Raw genomic sequence first — 16,673 nt, forward strand, 5'->3', positions numbered from 1 at the left:
GGGGAAAATCCCAAAAATTGTGGGAGAAAATTCCCAAAATTTGGGGGGAAAATCCTGAATTTTGGGGGGAAAATCCTGAATTTTGGGGGGGAAAATCCCAAAATTTGGGGAGAAAATCCCAAAAATCCGGGGGGAAAATTCCCAAAATTTGGGGGGAAAATCCCAAAAATCCGGGGGGAAAATCCCAAAATTTGGGGGAGAATTCCAAAATTTGGGGGGGAAAATCCCAAAATTTGGGGGGAAAAATTCCCAAAATTTGGGGGGAAAATCCTGAATTTTGGGGAGAAAAATCCCGAAATTTGGGGGAAAATCCCAAAAATCCGGGGGGGAAATCCCAAAAAATTTTGGGGGAGAAATCCTAAAAATCGGGGGGGAAAATCCTGAAATTTGGGGGGGGAAAAATCCCAAAAACTGGGGGGAAAAATTCTTAAAAATTGGGGAAAAAAATCCCAAATATTGGGGAAAAATCCCAAAAATTGGGAAAAAATCCCAAATTTGGGGGGAAAAATTCACAAAATCTGGGGGAAAAATTCCCAAAAATTGGGAGAAATCCCAAATTTGGGTGGGAAAATCCCAAAAACTGGGGGAAAATCCCAAAATTTGGGGAAAAATTCCGAAAATTGAGGGAAAATCCCAAATTTGGGGGGAAAATCTCAAATTTGGGGGGAAAAATCCCAAAATTTTGCGGGAAATTCCTAAAAATTGAGGGAAAACTCCCAAAAATTAAGGAAAAATCCCAAATTTGGGGGGAAAAATTCCCAAAATTTGGGGGGAAAAATTCTTAAGAATTGGGAAAAAAAATCCCAAATTTGGGGGAAAAATCCCGAATTTGGGGGAAAATCCCAAATTTTGGGGGAAAATCCCAAATTTGGGGGAAAATTCCCAAAAATTGGGGGAAAATCCCAAAATCTGGGGGGAAAAATTCTTAAAAATTGGGAAAAAAATCTCAAATTTTGGGGAAAAATCCCAAATTTAGGGGGGAAAATTCCCAAAAATTGGGGGAAAATCCCAGAAATGGGAAAAAATCCCAAATTTGGGGGGGGAAATCCCAATTTTGGGGGTAAAAATCCCAAAATTTGGGGGGAAAATTCCAAAAATTGAGGGAAAATTCCCAAAAATTAAGGAAAAATCCCAAATTTGGGGGGAAAAATTCTTAAAAATTGGGAAAAAAATCCCAAATTTTGGGGTAAAAATCCCAAATATTGGGGAAAAATCCCAAATTTGGGGGAAAATCCCAAATTTTGGGGAAAATCCCAAATCTGGGGGGGGAAATCCCAATTTTGGGGGTAAAAATCCCAAATTTTGGGGGGAAAAATTCTTAAAAATTGGGAAAAAAATCACAAATATTGGGGAAAAAACACAAATTTGGGGTAAAAATCCCAAATTTTGGGTGAAAATCCCAAATTTCTCTCGGTGTTTCCCTCCCAGGGTGAGAATTTCGGGCCGGGGCTGAAGAGGAAACTGGGAGAACTGGGAGCACTGGTGCGAGTGGTGAACCCCGGGCTGAGCCCCCTGCTGGGTGAGAATCACAACTTTTGGGGGGAAAAAACAAAATTTTGGGAAAAAATTGGGAGAAATTGGGAAAAAAATCGCAAAATTTGGGGAGAAAAACCAAAAAAATGGGGGAAAAAATCCCAAATTTGGGGGGGAAAACTCCAAATCTGGGGAAAAAGTGGAAAAATTTGGGGGAAAAACTCAAAATTTGGGGGGAAAATCCAAAAATTTGGGGGAAAAAAACCCAAAAATTGGGAAAAAATAGCGAAAATTGGGGGGAAAAATTCAAAATTTGGGAAAAAAAAAGCGAAAATTGGGGGAAAATAGCAAAAATTGGGGGGAAAAATTCAAAATTTGGGGGGAAAATCCAAAAATTTGGGGGAAAAAAGCCCAAAAGTTGGGAAAAAGTAGCGAAAATTGGGGGGGAAAATTCAAAATTTGGGAAAAAAACCACCAAAAATTGGGAAAAAATAGCGAAATTTGGGGGGAAAAATTCAAAATTTGGGGGAAAAAACCCCAAAAATTGGGAAAAAAAAGCAAAAATTGGGGGGAAAAACTCAAAATTTGGGGGGAAAATTCAAAATTTGGGAGAAAAACCCAAAAATTGTGAAAAAATAGCAAAAATTGGGGGGAAAAATTCAAAATTTGGGGGAAAATCAAAAAATTTGGGGGAAAAAACCCAAAAATTGGGAAAAAATAGCGAAAATTGGGGGGGAAAATTCAAAATTTGGGAAAAAAACCCAAAATTGGGAAAAAATAGCAAAAAATGGGGAAAAATCCAAAAATTTGTGAAAAAAAAACACCAAAAATTGGGAAAAAATAGCAAAAATTGGGGGGAAAAACTCGAAATTTGGGGGGAAAAATTCAAAATTTGGGAAAAAACCAAAATTGGGGGGAAAAATTTAAAATTTGGGGGGAAAATCCGAAAATTTGGGAAAAAACCACTAAAAATTGGGAAAAAATAGCGAAAATTTGGGGTAAAAATTCAAAATTTGGGGAAAAAAAAGCGAAAATTGGGGGAAAAAACTCAAAAATTGGGGGAAAAATTCAAAATTTGGGGGGAAAATCCAAAAATTTGGGGGAAAAAAACCCCAAAAATTGGGAAAAAATAACAAAAATTGGGGGGAAAAAATCAAAATTTGGGGAAAAAAAAGCGAAAATTGGGGGAAAATAGCGAAAATTGGGGGGAAAAACTCAAAAATTGGGGGAAAAATTCAAAATTTGGGGGAAAAATCCAAAAATTTGGGGAGAAAAATCAAATATTTGGGGTGAAAATAACAAAATTTGGGAAGAAATTGCAAAAATTGGGGGGAAATCACAAAATTTGGGGGGAAAAATCAAAAAATTGGGAGGAAATTACAAAATTTTGGGAGAAAATCCAAAAATTTGGTGGAAAATCCAAAAACTTGGGGTGAAAAACGAAAAGTTTTGGGAAAAAATTGTAAAAACTGGAAAAAATAGCAAAAATTGGGGGAAAAAACTCAAAATTTGGGGGGAAAATCCAAAAATTTGAGGGAAAATCACAAAATATGGGGGGAAAACCCAAAATTGGGGGGGAAATCACAAAAATTTGGGGGGAAAAATCAAAATTTGGGGGAAAAATCAAAATATTTGGGTGAAAAAACCAAAACTTTGGGTGGAAACTCAAAAATTTTGGAGGGAAAATCACAAAATTTGGGTGAAAATCACCAAAAAAATGGGAAAAAATACCCCAAAAATGGGAAAAAAAAAAAAAAAGGGAAAAAACCCAAATTTGTGTCCAGGAGGGGCTCGGGGACCCCGAATTTGGGGGAAAAACTGCAAAAATTGGGAAAAATATCCAAAAATGGGGAAAAATCCCCAAAAAGTGGGGAAAAATAAACCCCCAAAAATGGGAAAAAATGCCCCCAAAATGGGGAAAAAAATAAAAAAAAAAGGAAAAAATCCCAAGAAAAGGAAAACCCCGAATTTGTGTCTGGGAGGGGCTCAGGGACCCCAAAAATGGGGAAAAAACCCAAAAATTTGGGAAAAAATCCCAAAATTTTGGAAAAAACAGTGAAAAAATGGGGAAAAAAACCCAAAAATGGGAAAAAAAACCCCAAAAAAATGGGAAAAGAATCCTAAAAAATGGGAAAAAATCCCAAAACCAGGAAAATCCCGAATTTGTGTCTGGGAGGGGCTCAGGGACCCCAAAAATGGGGAAAAAACCCAAAAATTTGGGAAAAAACCCAAAGATTTTGGAAAAACAGGGAAAAAATGGGGAAAAAAACAAAAAAATGGGAGAAAAAAACCCCAAAAAAATGGGAAAAAAATCCCAAAAAATGGAAAATCCCAAATTTGTGTCTGGGAGGGGCTCGGGGACCTCAAAAATGGGGAAAAAAACCCAAAAATTTGGGAAAAAACCCAAAAATTTGGGAAAAACAGTGAAAAAATGGGGAAAAAACTAAAAAATGGGAAAAAAATCCTTAAAAATGGGAAAAAATACAAAAAAAAGGGAAAAAATTCCCAAAAAAAAGGAAAACCCCGAATTCGTGTCTGGGAGGGGCTCGGGGACCCCAAAAATGGGGAAAAAACCCAAAAATTTGGGAAAACCAATGGAAAAATGGGGAAAAAATCAAAAAAATGGGAGAAAAAAACCCCCAAAAATGGGGGAAAAAATCCCTAAAAATTTGAGAAAAAATCCAAAAAAAAAGGGAAAAAATTCCCAAAAAAAGGAAAATCCCAAATTTGTGTCTGGGAGACACAAATGGGGAAAAAACCCAAAAAATTTGGGAAAAAAACCCAAAATTTTGGGAAAAACAATGGAAAAAAGGGGAAAAAAAAACAAAAATGGGAGAAAAAAACCAAAAAAAATGGGCAAAAAATCCCAAAAAATGGGAAAAAATTCCCAAAACCAGGAAAATTCTGAATTTGTGTCTGGGAGGGGCTCGGGGACCCCAAAAATGGGGAAAAAACCCAAAAATTTGGGAAAAAACCCAAAAATTTGGGAAAAACAGTGAAAAAATGGGGAAAAAAAGGAAAAAAAAGGGAGAAAAAAACCCCCTAAAAATGGGGAAAAAATCCCAAAAAATGGGAAAAAATTCCCAAAACCAGGAAAATCCCGAATTTGTGTCTGGGAGGGGCTCGGGGACCCCAAAAATGGGGAAAAAACCCAAAAATTTGGGAAAAAACCCAAAAATTTGGGAAAAACAGTGAAAAAATGGGGAAAAAAAAGAAAAATGGGAGAAAAAATACCCAAAAAAAATGGGAGAAAAAACCCAAAAAATTGGGGAAAAAATCCCAAAAAATGGAAAATCCCAAATTTGTGTCTGGGAGGGGCTCGGGGACCCCAAAAATGGGGAAAAACCCCAAAAATTTGGGAAAAAACCCCAAAATTTTGGGAAAAACAGTGAAAAAATGGGGAAAAAACCCCAAAAAAGTGGAGGAAAAAACCAAAAAAATGGGAAAAAAATCCTAAAAAATGGGAAAAAATTCCCAAAAAAAGGAAAATCCCAAATTTGTGTCCGGGAGGGGCTCAGGGACCCCAAATTTGGGGAAAAAACCCAAAAATTTGGGAAAAAAACCCAAAAAAATTTGGGAAAAACAATGAAAAAATGGGGAAAAAAACCCAAAAATGGGAGAAAAAACCCCAAAAATGGGAGAAAAAAACCCAAAAAATGGAAAATCCCAAATTTGTGTCTGGGAGGGGCTCGGGGACCCCAAAAATGGGTAAAAAACCCAAAAATTTGGGAAAAAATCCCAAAATTTTGGGAAAAACAGTGAAAAAATGGGGAAAAAAACCCAAAAATGGGAGAAAAAAAACCAAAAAAATGGGAAAAAAATCCTAAAAAATGGGAAAAAATTCCCAAAACCAGGAAAATCCCAAATTTGTGTCCGGGAGGGGCTCGGGCACCCCAAAAATGGGGAAAAAACCCAAAAATTTGGGAAAAAACCCAAAAAATTTGGGAAAAACTGTGAAAAAATGGGGAAAAAAAAATGGGAGAAAAAAACCGAAAAAAAATGGCAAAAAATCCTAAAAAATGGGAAAAAATCCCAAAACCAGGAAAATCCCAAATTTGTGTCTGGGAGGGGCTCGGGCACCCCAAAAATGGGGAAAAAACCCAAAAATTTGGGAAAAAACCCAAAAAATTTGGGGAAAACAATGAAAAAATGGGGAAAAAAACCCAAAAATGGGAGAAAAATCCTTAAAAATGGGAAAAAAATCCCAAAACCAGGAAAATCCCAAATTTGTGTCTGGGAGGGGCTCAGGGACCCCAAAAATGGGGAAAAAAACCAAAAATTTGGGAAAAAACCCCCAAAATTTGGGAAAAACAGTGAAAAAATGGGGAAAAAAAAATGGGAGAAAAAAACCCCAAAAAAATGGCAAAAAATCCTAAAAAATGGGAAAAAATCCCAAAAAATGGAAAATCCCAAATTTGTGTCCGGGAGGGGCTCGGGCACCCCAAAAATGGGGAAAAAACCCAAAAATTTGGGAAAAAACCCAAAAAATTTGGGAAAAACTGTGAAAAAATGGGGGAAAAAAAAACAAAAATGGGAGAAAAAACCGCAAAAAATGGGAGAAAAATCCTAAAAAATGGGAAAAAATTCCCAAAACCAGGAAAATCCCGAATTTGTGTCTGGGATGGGCTCGGGGACCCCAAAAATGGGGAAAAAACCTGAAAATTTGGGAAAAAACCCAAAAAATTTGGGAAAAACAGTGAAAAAATGGGAAAAAAAACCCAAAAATGGGAGAAAAAAAACCAAAAAAAATGGGAAAAAAATCCCAAAAAATGGGAAAAAAATACAAAAAAAAGGGAAAAAATTCCCAAAAAAAGGAAAACCCCAAATTCGTGTCTGGGAGGGGCTCAGGGACCCCAAAAATGGGCAAAAAAACCCAAAAAATTTTGGAAAAACAGTGAAAAAATGGGGAAAAAAATCCAAAAAATGGGAGAAAAAAACTCCTAAAAATGGGGGAAAAAGTCCCTAAAAATGGGAAAAAATCCCAAAACCAGGAAAATCCCGAATTTGTGTCTGGGAGGGGCTCGGGGACCCCAAAAATGGGGAAAAAACCCAAAAATTTGGGAAAAAACCCCAAAAATTTGGGAAAACCAGTGAAAAAATGGGGAAAAAAAAGAAAAAATGGGAGAAAAAACCCAAAAAAATGGGAAAAAAATCCCAAAAAATGGGAAAAAATCCCAAAACCAGGAAAATCCCGAATTTGTGTCTGGGAGGGGCTCAGGGACCCCAAAAATGGGGAAAAAACCCAAAAATTTGGGAAAAAACCCCAATAATTTGGGAAAAACAGTGAAAAAATGGGAAAAAAACAAAAAAAAAGGGAGAAAAAAATCCTAAAAAAATGGGAAAAAAATCCCAAAAAATGGGAAAAAATCCCAAAAAATGGAAAATCCCAAATTTGTGTCTGGGAGGGGCTCGGGGACCCCAAAAATGGGGAAAAAACCCAAAAATTTGGGAAAAAAACCAAAAATTTGGGAAAAACAGTGAATAAATGGGGAAGAAAACCCAAAAATGGGAGAAAAAAACCCAAAAAAATGGGAAAAAAATCCTAAAAAATGGGAAAAAATCCCAAAACCAGGAAAATCCCAAATTTGTGTCTGGGAGGGGCTCAGGGACCCCAAAAATGGGGAAAAAACCCAAAAATTTGGGAAAAATCCCAAAAATTTGGGAAAAACAGTGAAAAAATGGGAAAAAAAACAAAAATGGGAGAAAAAAAGCCCAAAAATTGGGAAAAAAATCCTAAAAAATGGGAAAAAATTCCCAAAACCAGGAAAATCCCGAATTTGTGTCTGGGAGGGGCTCAGGGACCCCAAAAATGGGGAAAAAAACCAAAAATTTGGGAAAAACAGTGAAAAAATGAGGAAAAAAATCCAAAAAATGGGAGAAAAAAAACGCCAAAAATGGGGGGAAAAGTCTCTAAAAATTTGGGAAAAAATCCAAAAAAAAAGGGAAAAAATTCCCAAAAAAAAGGAAAACTCCAAATTTGTGTCTGGGAGACACAAATGGGGAAAAAACCCAAAAATTTGGGAAAGAAACCCAAAAAATTTGGGAAAAACAGTGAAAAAATGGGAAAAAAAAACCAAAAATGGGAGAAAAAACCCGAAAAAAAGGGAAAAAATCCCAAAAAATGGGAAAAAATCCCAAAACCAGGAAAATCCCAAATTTGTGTCTGGGAGGGGCTCGGGGACCCCAAAAATGGGGAAAAAAACCAAAAATTTGGGAAAAGACCCAAAAAATTTGGGAAAAACAGGGAAAAATGGGGAAAAAAGAAAAAATGGGGGGAAAATACCCCAAAAAAATGGGAAAAAAATCCCCAAAAATGGGAAAAAATTCCCAAAAAAAGGAAAATCCCGAATTTGTGTCCGGGAGGGGCTCAGGGACCCCAAAAATGGGGAAAAAACCCAAAAATTTGGGAAAAAATCCCAAAATTTTGGGAAAAACAATGAAAAAATGGGGAAAAAAACCCAAAAATGGGAGGAAAAAAACCAAAAAAAATGGGAAAAAAATCCCAAAAAATGGGAAAAAATCCCAAAAATTGGAAAATCTTGAATTAGTGTCCGGGAGGGGCTCGGGCACCCCAAAAATGGGGAAAAAACCCAAAAATTTGGGAAAAAAACCCAAAATTTTGGGAAAAACAATGAAAAAATGGGGAAAAAAAAGAAAAATGGGAGAAAAAAACCAAAAAAATGGGAAAAAAATCCCAAAAAATGGGAAAAGATTCCCAAAAAAAGGAAAATCCCGAATTTGTGTCTGGGAGGGGCTCAGGGACCCAAAAATGGGGAAAAAACCCAAAAATTTGGGAAAAAACCCCAAAAATTTGGGAAAAACAGTGAAAAAATGGGGAAAAAAACCCAAAAAAATGGGAGAAAAAAACCCCAAAAAAATGGGAAAAAAATCCCAAAAAATGGAAAATCCCAAATTTGTGTCTGGGAGGGGCTCGGGGACCCCAAAAATGGGGAAAAAACCCAAAAATTTGGGGAAAAACAGTGAAAAAATGGGGAAAAAAACCCAAAAATGGGAGAAAAAAACCAAAAAAAAAAGGGAAAAAAATCCCAAAAAATGGGAAAAAATCCCAAAACCAGGAAAATTCTGAATTTGTGTCTGGGAGGGGCTCAGGGACCCCAAAAATGGGGAAAAAACACAAAAGTTTGGGAAAAAACCAAAAAAATTTGGGAAAAACAGGGAAAAAATGGGGAAAAAAAGCCAAAAATGGGAGAAAAAAACCCCAAAAAATGGGAAAAAATCTCAAAAAATGGGAAAAAATCCCAAAAAAAGGAAAATCCCGAATTTGTGTCTGGGAGGGGCTCAGGGACACCAAAAATGGGGAAAAAACCCAAAAATTTGGGAAAAAAACCCAATTATTTTGGAAAAACAGTGAAAAAATGGGGAAAAAAAACCAAAAAAAATGGGAGAAAAATCCTTAAAAATGGGAAAAAATACAAAAAAAAAGGTAAAAAATTCCCAAAAGAAGGAAAATCCCAAATTTGTGTCTGGGAGGGGCTCGGGGACCCCAAAAATGGGGAAAAATCACAAAAATTTGGGAAAAAACCCCCAAAATTTGGGAAACCAATGAAAAAATGGGAAAAAAAAAAAACCAAAAATGGGAGAAAAAAACGCAAAAAAATGGGAAAAAAATCCCAAAAAATGGGAAAAAATTCCCAAAACCAGGAAAATCCCGAATTTGTGTCTGGGAGGGGCTCAGGGACCCCAAAAATGGGGAAAAAAACCAAAAATTTGGGAAAAAATCCCAAAAATTTGGGGAAAACAGTGAAAAAATGGGGAAAAAACCAAAAAATGGGAAAAAAATCCTTAAAAATGGGGAAAAAAATACAAAAAAAAGGGAAAAAATTCCCAAAAAAAAGGAAAACCCCGAATTTGTGTCTGGGAGGGGCTCAGGGACCCCAAAAATGGGGAAAAAACCCAAAAATTTGGGAAAAACAGTGAAAAAATGGGGAAAAAAATCCAAAAAATGGGAGAAAAAAACTCCTAAAAATGGGGGAAAAAGTCCCTAAAAATTTGGGAAAAAACCAAAAAAAAAAGGGAAAAAATTCCCAAAAAAAGTAAAACCCCAAATTTGTATCTGGGAGACACAAATGGGGAAAAAACCCAAAAATTTGGGAAAAAAACCCAAAAAATTTGGGAAAAACAGTGAAAAAATGGGAAAAAACCCCAAAAATGGGAGAAAAAAACCCAAAAAATGGGAAAAAAATCCCAAAAAATGGGAAAAAATTCCCAAAACCAGGAAAATCCCGAATTTGTGTCCGGGAGGGGCTCAGGGACCCCAAAAATGGGGAAAAAACTCAAAAATTTGGGAAAAAACCCAAAAAATTTGGGAAAAACAGTGAAAAAATGGGGAAAAAACCAAAAAAAAAAGGGGAAAAATCCTAAAAAAATGGGAAAAAAATCACAAAAAATGGGAAAAAATTCCCAAAAAAAGGAAAATCCCAAATTTGTGTCTGGGAGGGGCTCGGGGACCCCAAAAATGGGGAAAAAACCCCAAAAATTTGGGAAAAACAATGAAAAAATGGGGAAAAAACAAAAAAAAAAAGGGGAAAAAAATCCTAAAAAAATTGGAAAAAAATCCCCGAAAAATGGGAAAAATCCTAAAAAAATGGGAAAAAATCCCAAAAAATGGGAAAAATTCCCCAAACCAGGAAAATCCCAAATTTTTGTCCCCCCAGAGGCGCGAGGACCCCGCAGGTGCTGCTCCCAGTGGCTCCAGTTCAGGTTCCAGCGGCAACTGGGATTGGAGGGGACGCGGCGGCTCTGGGAGGTACCGGGGGAGTTGGGGATTTTTTGGGATCATTTGGGATTTTTTGGGATCTTTTGGGATTTTTGGGGATTTTTTGGGGATTTTTGGGGATTTTTTGGGGATTTTTGGGGATTTTTTTGGAATTTTTTGGGATTTTCGGGGGATTTTTTTGGAATTTTTTGGGATTTTTTTTGGGATTTTTTTAGAGTTTTTGGGGATTTTTTGGGATCATTTGGGATTTTTTGGGATTTTTTGGGATCTTTTGGGATCATTTGGGATTTTTGGGGATTTTTTGGGAATTTTTTGGGATTTTTTGGGACTTTTTGGGGATTTTTTTATTATTTTCTGGGGATTTTTTTTATTTTTGGGATTTTTTTCGATTTTTGGGGATTTTTGGGGGATCTTTTGGGATTTTTGGGGATCTTTTGGGATTTTTGGGGATTTTTTGGGATCATTTGGGATCTTTTGGGATTTTTTGGGGATTTTTGAGGATTTTTGGGGGATTTTTTTTTATTTTTGGGGGATTTTTTGGGATTTTTTTGGGATTTTTTTGGGATTTTTGGGGATTTTTTGGGGATAATTTGGGATTTTTTGGGAACATTTGGGATCATTTGAGATATTCTGGGATTTTTAGGGAATTTTGGGGGATTTTTTGGGAATTTTTGGGGATTTTGGGGGGGATTTTTGGAGTTTTTGGGGATTTTTTTGGATTTTTTGGGATTTTTTGGGGGTAATTTGGGATTTTTTGGGATCATTTGGGATTTTTTGGGATTTTTTGGAATTTTTTGGGATTTTTTGGGGGTAATTTGGGATTTTTTGGGATCATTTGGGATCATTTGGTGTCATTGGGGATTTTTTGGGATCATTTGGGATCATTTGGGATTTTTGGGGATTTTGGGGGGGATTTTTTTGGGATTTTTTTGGGAATTTTTGGGATTATTTTGGGACTTTTGGGGGATTTTTTGGGGGTAATTTGGGATTTTTTGGGATCATTTGGGATTATTTGGGATCATTTGGGATTTTTGGGGATTTTTTGGAATTTTTTGGGGATTTTTTTGGAGTTTTTGGGGATATTTTGGGATTTTTGGGGTGGTTTTGGGGGGATTTTGGGGACGTTTTTTCCCATCCTGATACTCCCAAGTGCCCCCAGGTGTCCCCAGGTGTCCCCAGATGTCCCCAGGTGTGTCCCCAACCCTGTCCTGATATCCCCAGGGTGTCCCCAGGTGTCCCCAACCCTGTCCCTGGTGTCCCCAAGGTCTCCCCAGGTGTCCCCAGGTGTCCCCAACTCTGTCCCTGATGTCCCCAGGTGTCCCCAGCCCTGTTCCAGGTGTCCCCAGACATCCCCAGATGTGTCCCCAGGTGCTCCCAGGTGTCCCCAACCCTGTCCTGATGTCCCCAGATGTCCCCAACCCTGTCCCTGATGTCCCCAGATGTCCCCAACCCTGTCTCAGGTGTCCCCAGGTGTCCCCAACCCTGTGCTGATGTCCCCAGGTGTCCCCAGATGTCCCCAGGTGTCCCCAGGTGTCCCCAGGTGTCCCCAGGTGTCCCCAGATGTCCCCAGGTGTCCCCAACCCTGTCCCTGATGTCCCCAGGAGTCCCCAACCCTGTGCTGATGTCCCCAGACGTCCCCAGATGTCCCCAGATGTCCCCAACCCTGTCCCTGCTGTCCCCAGGTGCTCTGGACGGGGCTGCCCTGCCCCAATTTCCACCTCTTGGTCACCTGTGCCCTCCTGGAGCTGCTCGGGGACAGCGCTGGGGACACCTGGGGACACCCCGGGGACACCTGGGGACACCCTGGGGACACCTGGGGACACCCCGGGGACAGCGACAGCGACGGGGACACGGCCCAGGGGGACACGGACAGCGAGGACAGCGACGGGGACAAGGTGGGGACACGGGGGGGACACGGGGGGGACACGGGGGGGGACACGGGGGGGACACTGGGGTGGGGTTGGGGACACTGGGATGGGGATGGGGACATCGGGATGGGGTTGGGGACAAGGTGGGGACACGGGGGGGGACACTGGGGGGACACTGGGGTGGGGTTGGGGACATCAGGATGGGGTTGGGAACAGAGTTGGGGACACCAAGAATTGGTTGGGGACACTGGGGTGGGGTTGGGAACATCAGGGCAGGGTTGGGGACATGGTGGGGACATGGTGGGGACAAGGGGGGGGGGTTGGGGACACTGGGGTGGGGCTGGGGACAGAGTTGGGGACACCAAGGAGGGTTTGGGGACATCAGGACGGGGTTGGGGACACTGGGATGGGGTTGGGGACAAGGTGGGGACATGGGGGGGACACTGGGGTGGGGTTGGGGACATTGGGACAGGACTGGGGACACTGGGGATGGGCTTGGGGACAGTTGGGGACACCAAGAAGGGGTTGGGGACATTGGAACAGGGTTGGGGACACTGGGGTTGGGGTTGGGGACATCGAGATGGGCTTGGGGACAGGGTTGGGGACATCAGGACAGGGTTGGGGACATCAGGATGGGGTTGGGGACATTGGAACAGGGTTGGGGACACTGGGGATGGGGTTGGGGACATCAGGACAGGGTTGGGGACAAGGTGGGGACATGGTGGGGACACGGGGGACACTGGGGTGGGGTTGGGGACATCAGGATGGGGTTGGGGACAGTTGGGGACACCAAGAAGGGGTTGGGGACATTGGGACGGGGTTGGGGACAAGGGTGGGGACACCAATAAGGGTTTGGGGATATCAGGATGGGGTTGGGGACAGGGTTGGGGACATCAGGACGGGGTTGGGGACACTGGGATGGGGTTGGGGACATCAGGGCAGGGTTGGGGACATGGTGGGGACATGGGGGGGACACTGGGGTGGGGTTGGGGACATCAGGATGGGGTTGGGGACAGAGTTGGGGACACCAAGAATTGGTTGGGGACATTGGGATGGGGTTGGGGACAAGGTGGGGACACGGGGGGGACACTGGGGTGGGGTTGGGGACATCAGGACGGGGTTGGGGGCATCAAGATGGGCTTGGGGACAGGGTTGGGGACATCAGGACAGGGTTGGGGACACTGGGATGGGGTTGGGGACATCAGGGCAGGGTTGGGGACATGGTGGGGACAAGGTGGGGACACTGGGGTGGGGTTGGGGACAGAGTTGGTGACACCAAGGAGGGTTTGGGGACATCAGGACGGGGTTGGGGACACTGGGGTGGCCCTGGGGACATCAGGACAGGGTTGGGGACATTGGGGTGGCCCTGGGGACACCAGGACAGGGTTGGGGACACCAGGATGGGGTTGGGGACATCAGGGTGGCCCTGGGGACACCAGGACAGGGTTGGGGACACTGGGGTGGCCCTGGGGACACCTGGACAGGGTTGGGGACCCCTGGGGACACCAGGACAGGGTTGGGGACACCAAGACAGGGTTGGGGACACTGGGGTGGGGTTGGGGACACCAGGACGGGGTTGGGGACATTGGGGTGGCCCTGGGGACATCAGGACAGGGTTGGGGACATTGGGGTGGCCCTGGGGACACCGGGACAGGGTTGGGGACACCAGGACAGGGTTGGGGACATCGGGGTGGCCCTGGGGACACTGGGATGGGACATCGGGGTGGCCCTGGGGACACCAGGACGGGGTTGGGGACACTGGGATGGGACATCGGGGTGGCCCTGGGGACACCAGGACAGGGTTGGGGACATCGGGGTGGCCCTGCTGTCCCCAGGTGTCCCCTGTGGTGGCGCTGGAGGCGGGGGAGGTGCTGAGCAGGGCCGAGGGGATCTTCCTGCAGCTGGCGGCCACCACGGTGAGACCCCGCTGTCCCCAAATGTCCCCAAATGTCCCCAAATGTCCCCAAATGTCACCAAATGTCACCAAATGTCACCAAATGTCACCAAAGTGACCCCAAATGTCCCCAAATGTCACCAAATGTCCCCAAATGTCCCCAGATGGCCCCAGATGTCCCCAAAGTGTCCCCAAAGTGTCCCCAGATGTCCCCAAATGGCCCCAGATGTCCCCAAGATGTCCCAAACTGCCCCAAAGTGACCCCAAAAGTGACCCAACCCCCCCCAGGTGACCCCAGACCTCCCAAAGTGACCCCAGAACCCTCCAGGTGACCCCAAAAGTGATTCCAGACCCCAAAAGTGACCCCAAAGTGACCCCCAGGTGACCCCGAAAGTGACCCCAAAGTGACCCCAGACCCCCCAGGTGACCCCAAAAGTGACCCCCAGGTGATCCCAGACCCCAAAAGTGACCCCAGACCCCCCCAGGTGACCCCAAAAGTGACCCCAGACCCCAAAAATTACCCCAAAGTGACCCCAAAGTGACCCCAGACCCCAAAATGACCCCAGACCCCAAAAGTGACCCCAAAAGTGACCCCAAAGTGACCCCAGACTCCCCCAAAGTGACCCCCAGGTGACCCCAGACCCCAAAGTGACCCCGAAGTGACCCCAAAGTGACCCCAGACCCCCCCCGGGTGACCCCAAAGTGACCCCAGACTCCCCCAAAAGTGACCCCAAAGTGACCCCAGACTCCAAAAGTGACCTCAAAGTGACCCCAAAGTGACCCCAGGTCCCCCAGGTGACCCCAAAATGACGCCAGACCCCCCCAAAGTGACCCCCAGGTGACCCCAGACCCCCCCGGGTGACCCCAAAGTGACCCCAGACCCCCCAAAGTGACCCCAAAGTGACCCCAAAATTACCCCAGACCCCCCAGGTGACCCCAAAGTGACCCCAAAGTGACCCCAAAGTGACCCCAAAGTGACCCCAAAGTGACCCCAGACCCCCCCCAAAGTGACCCCAGCCCCCCCCGGGTGACCCCAAAGTGACCCCCAGGTGACCCCAGACCCCCCCCAAAGTGACCCCAGACCCCCCCAGGTGACCCCAAAAGTGACCCCAGACCCCCGGGTGACCCCAAAGTGACCCCAAAAGTGACCCCAAAGTGACCCCAGACCCCAAAAGTGACCCCAAAGTGACCCCCAGGTGACCCCAGACCCCCCCGGGTGACCCCAAAGTGACCCCAAAGTGACCCCAGACCCCCCCAGGTGACCCCAGAGTGACCCCAAAGTGACCCCAGACCCCAAAAGTGACCCCAAAGTGACCCCCAGGTGACCCCCAGGTGACCCCAGCCCCCCCGGGTGACCCCAATCCCGGCCCCTCCCCCTCTGGCAGGAGCTGCCCCCGGCCCTGCGGGAGCTGCTGGGGCTGGGGGGGCCCCCGGAGCCGCCCCCCGAAACCCAGCCCTGAGCCAGACCAAACTGGGAGCTACTGGGATGGACTGGGAGCCACTGGGAACCCAAACTGGGATGGACTGGGAGCAACTGGGATGGACTGGGAGCCACTGGGACAGCTGGGAACCCAAACTGGGACGGACTGGGAGCAACTGGGATGGACTGGGAGCTACTGGGAGCCACTGGGAGCGACTGGGAACCCAAACTGGGACGGACTGGGAGCAACTGGGATGGACTGGGAGCGACTGGGACAGCTGGGAACCCAAACTGGGACATCTGGGATGGACTGGGAGCTTCTGGGAGTTACTGGGAGCCACTGGGAACCCAAACTGGGACATCTGGGACGGACTGGGATGGACTGGGAATCCAAACTGGGATGGACTGGGAGCGACTGGGAACCCAAACTGGGACATCTGGGACGGACTGGGAGCAACTGGGAGGGACTGGGAGCTACTGGGAACCCAAACTGGGATGGACTGGGAGCGACTGGGAACCCAAACTGGGACATCTGGGATGGACTGGGAGCAACTGGGAGGGACTGGGAGCGACTGGGAGCGACTGGGATGGAGTGGGAGAGCTGGGAACCCAAACTGGGATGGACTGGGAGCAACTGGGAGAGAGTGGGATGGACTGGGAATCCAAACAGGGACGTCTGGGATGGACTGGGAGGGACTGGGACAGCTGGGAACACAAACTGGGACGGACTGGGAGCAACTGGGACAGCTGGGAATCCAAACTGGGATGGACTGGGAGTGACTGGGGGCGACTGGGAACCCAAACTGGAACAGACTGGGAGCAACTGGGAGCGACTGGGACAGCTGGGAACCCAAACTGGGACAGACTGGGAGCCCAAACTGGGACAGACTGGGAGCCTGAACTGGGGCAAACTGGGAGCCCAAACTGGGACAGACTGGGATTGGAGCCTGAACTGGGAACCCGAACTGGAACAGACTGGGAGCAACTGGGAGCGACTGGGACAGCTGGGAACCCAAACTGGGACAGACTGGGAGCCCAAACTGGGACAGACTGGGATTGGAGCCCGAACTGGGAACCCGAACTGGGACAGACTGGGAGCCCAAACTGGGACAGACTGGGAGCTCAAACTGGGAGCCCGAACTGGTTTTGTCCCCCCCTTGCTCCATTAAAGTTGTTGGAACCCGCCGGGATTTGGGGATCTTTGGGGTTCGGCGGAAACTGGGAATACTGGGAATACTGGGAGGGCACTGGGAGGGAACTGGGGATACTGGGAGGGCCCTG

General features: G+C 45.0%; 1 protein-coding gene and 1 long non-coding RNA gene across 2 annotated transcripts in view; one reads left to right on the forward strand and one right to left on the reverse strand.

Moving 5' to 3' along the window:
• The window catches only part of TBC1D17 (TBC1 domain family member 17), a 35,657-nt gene extending 34,138 nt beyond the window's left edge, over nucleotides 1-1,519 (forward strand). Inside the window, exon 13 of the mRNA XM_058859753.1 lies at nucleotides 1,429-1,519. The gene's annotated coding sequence lies outside the window, so the exon portion shown is untranslated. The remainder of the gene's footprint in view (nucleotides 1-1,428) is intronic.
• A 13,874-nt stretch (nucleotides 1,520-15,393) lies between these two features.
• Nucleotides 15,394-16,396, reverse strand: LOC131589919 (uncharacterized). Its single transcript, XR_009279883.1, has 3 exons — nucleotides 16,259-16,396; nucleotides 15,570-15,974; nucleotides 15,394-15,496 (listed from the first exon to the last, which is right to left on the reverse strand). It is a non-coding gene; the product is annotated as an uncharacterized LOC131589919 (long non-coding RNA).
• Nucleotides 16,397-16,673: the final 277 nt, after the last annotated feature.

Source organism: Poecile atricapillus, chromosome 30 (assembly GCF_030490865.1).
Source record: "Poecile atricapillus isolate bPoeAtr1 chromosome 30, bPoeAtr1.hap1, whole genome shotgun sequence".
Taxonomy (NCBI): domain Eukaryota; kingdom Metazoa; phylum Chordata; class Aves; order Passeriformes; family Paridae; genus Poecile; species Poecile atricapillus.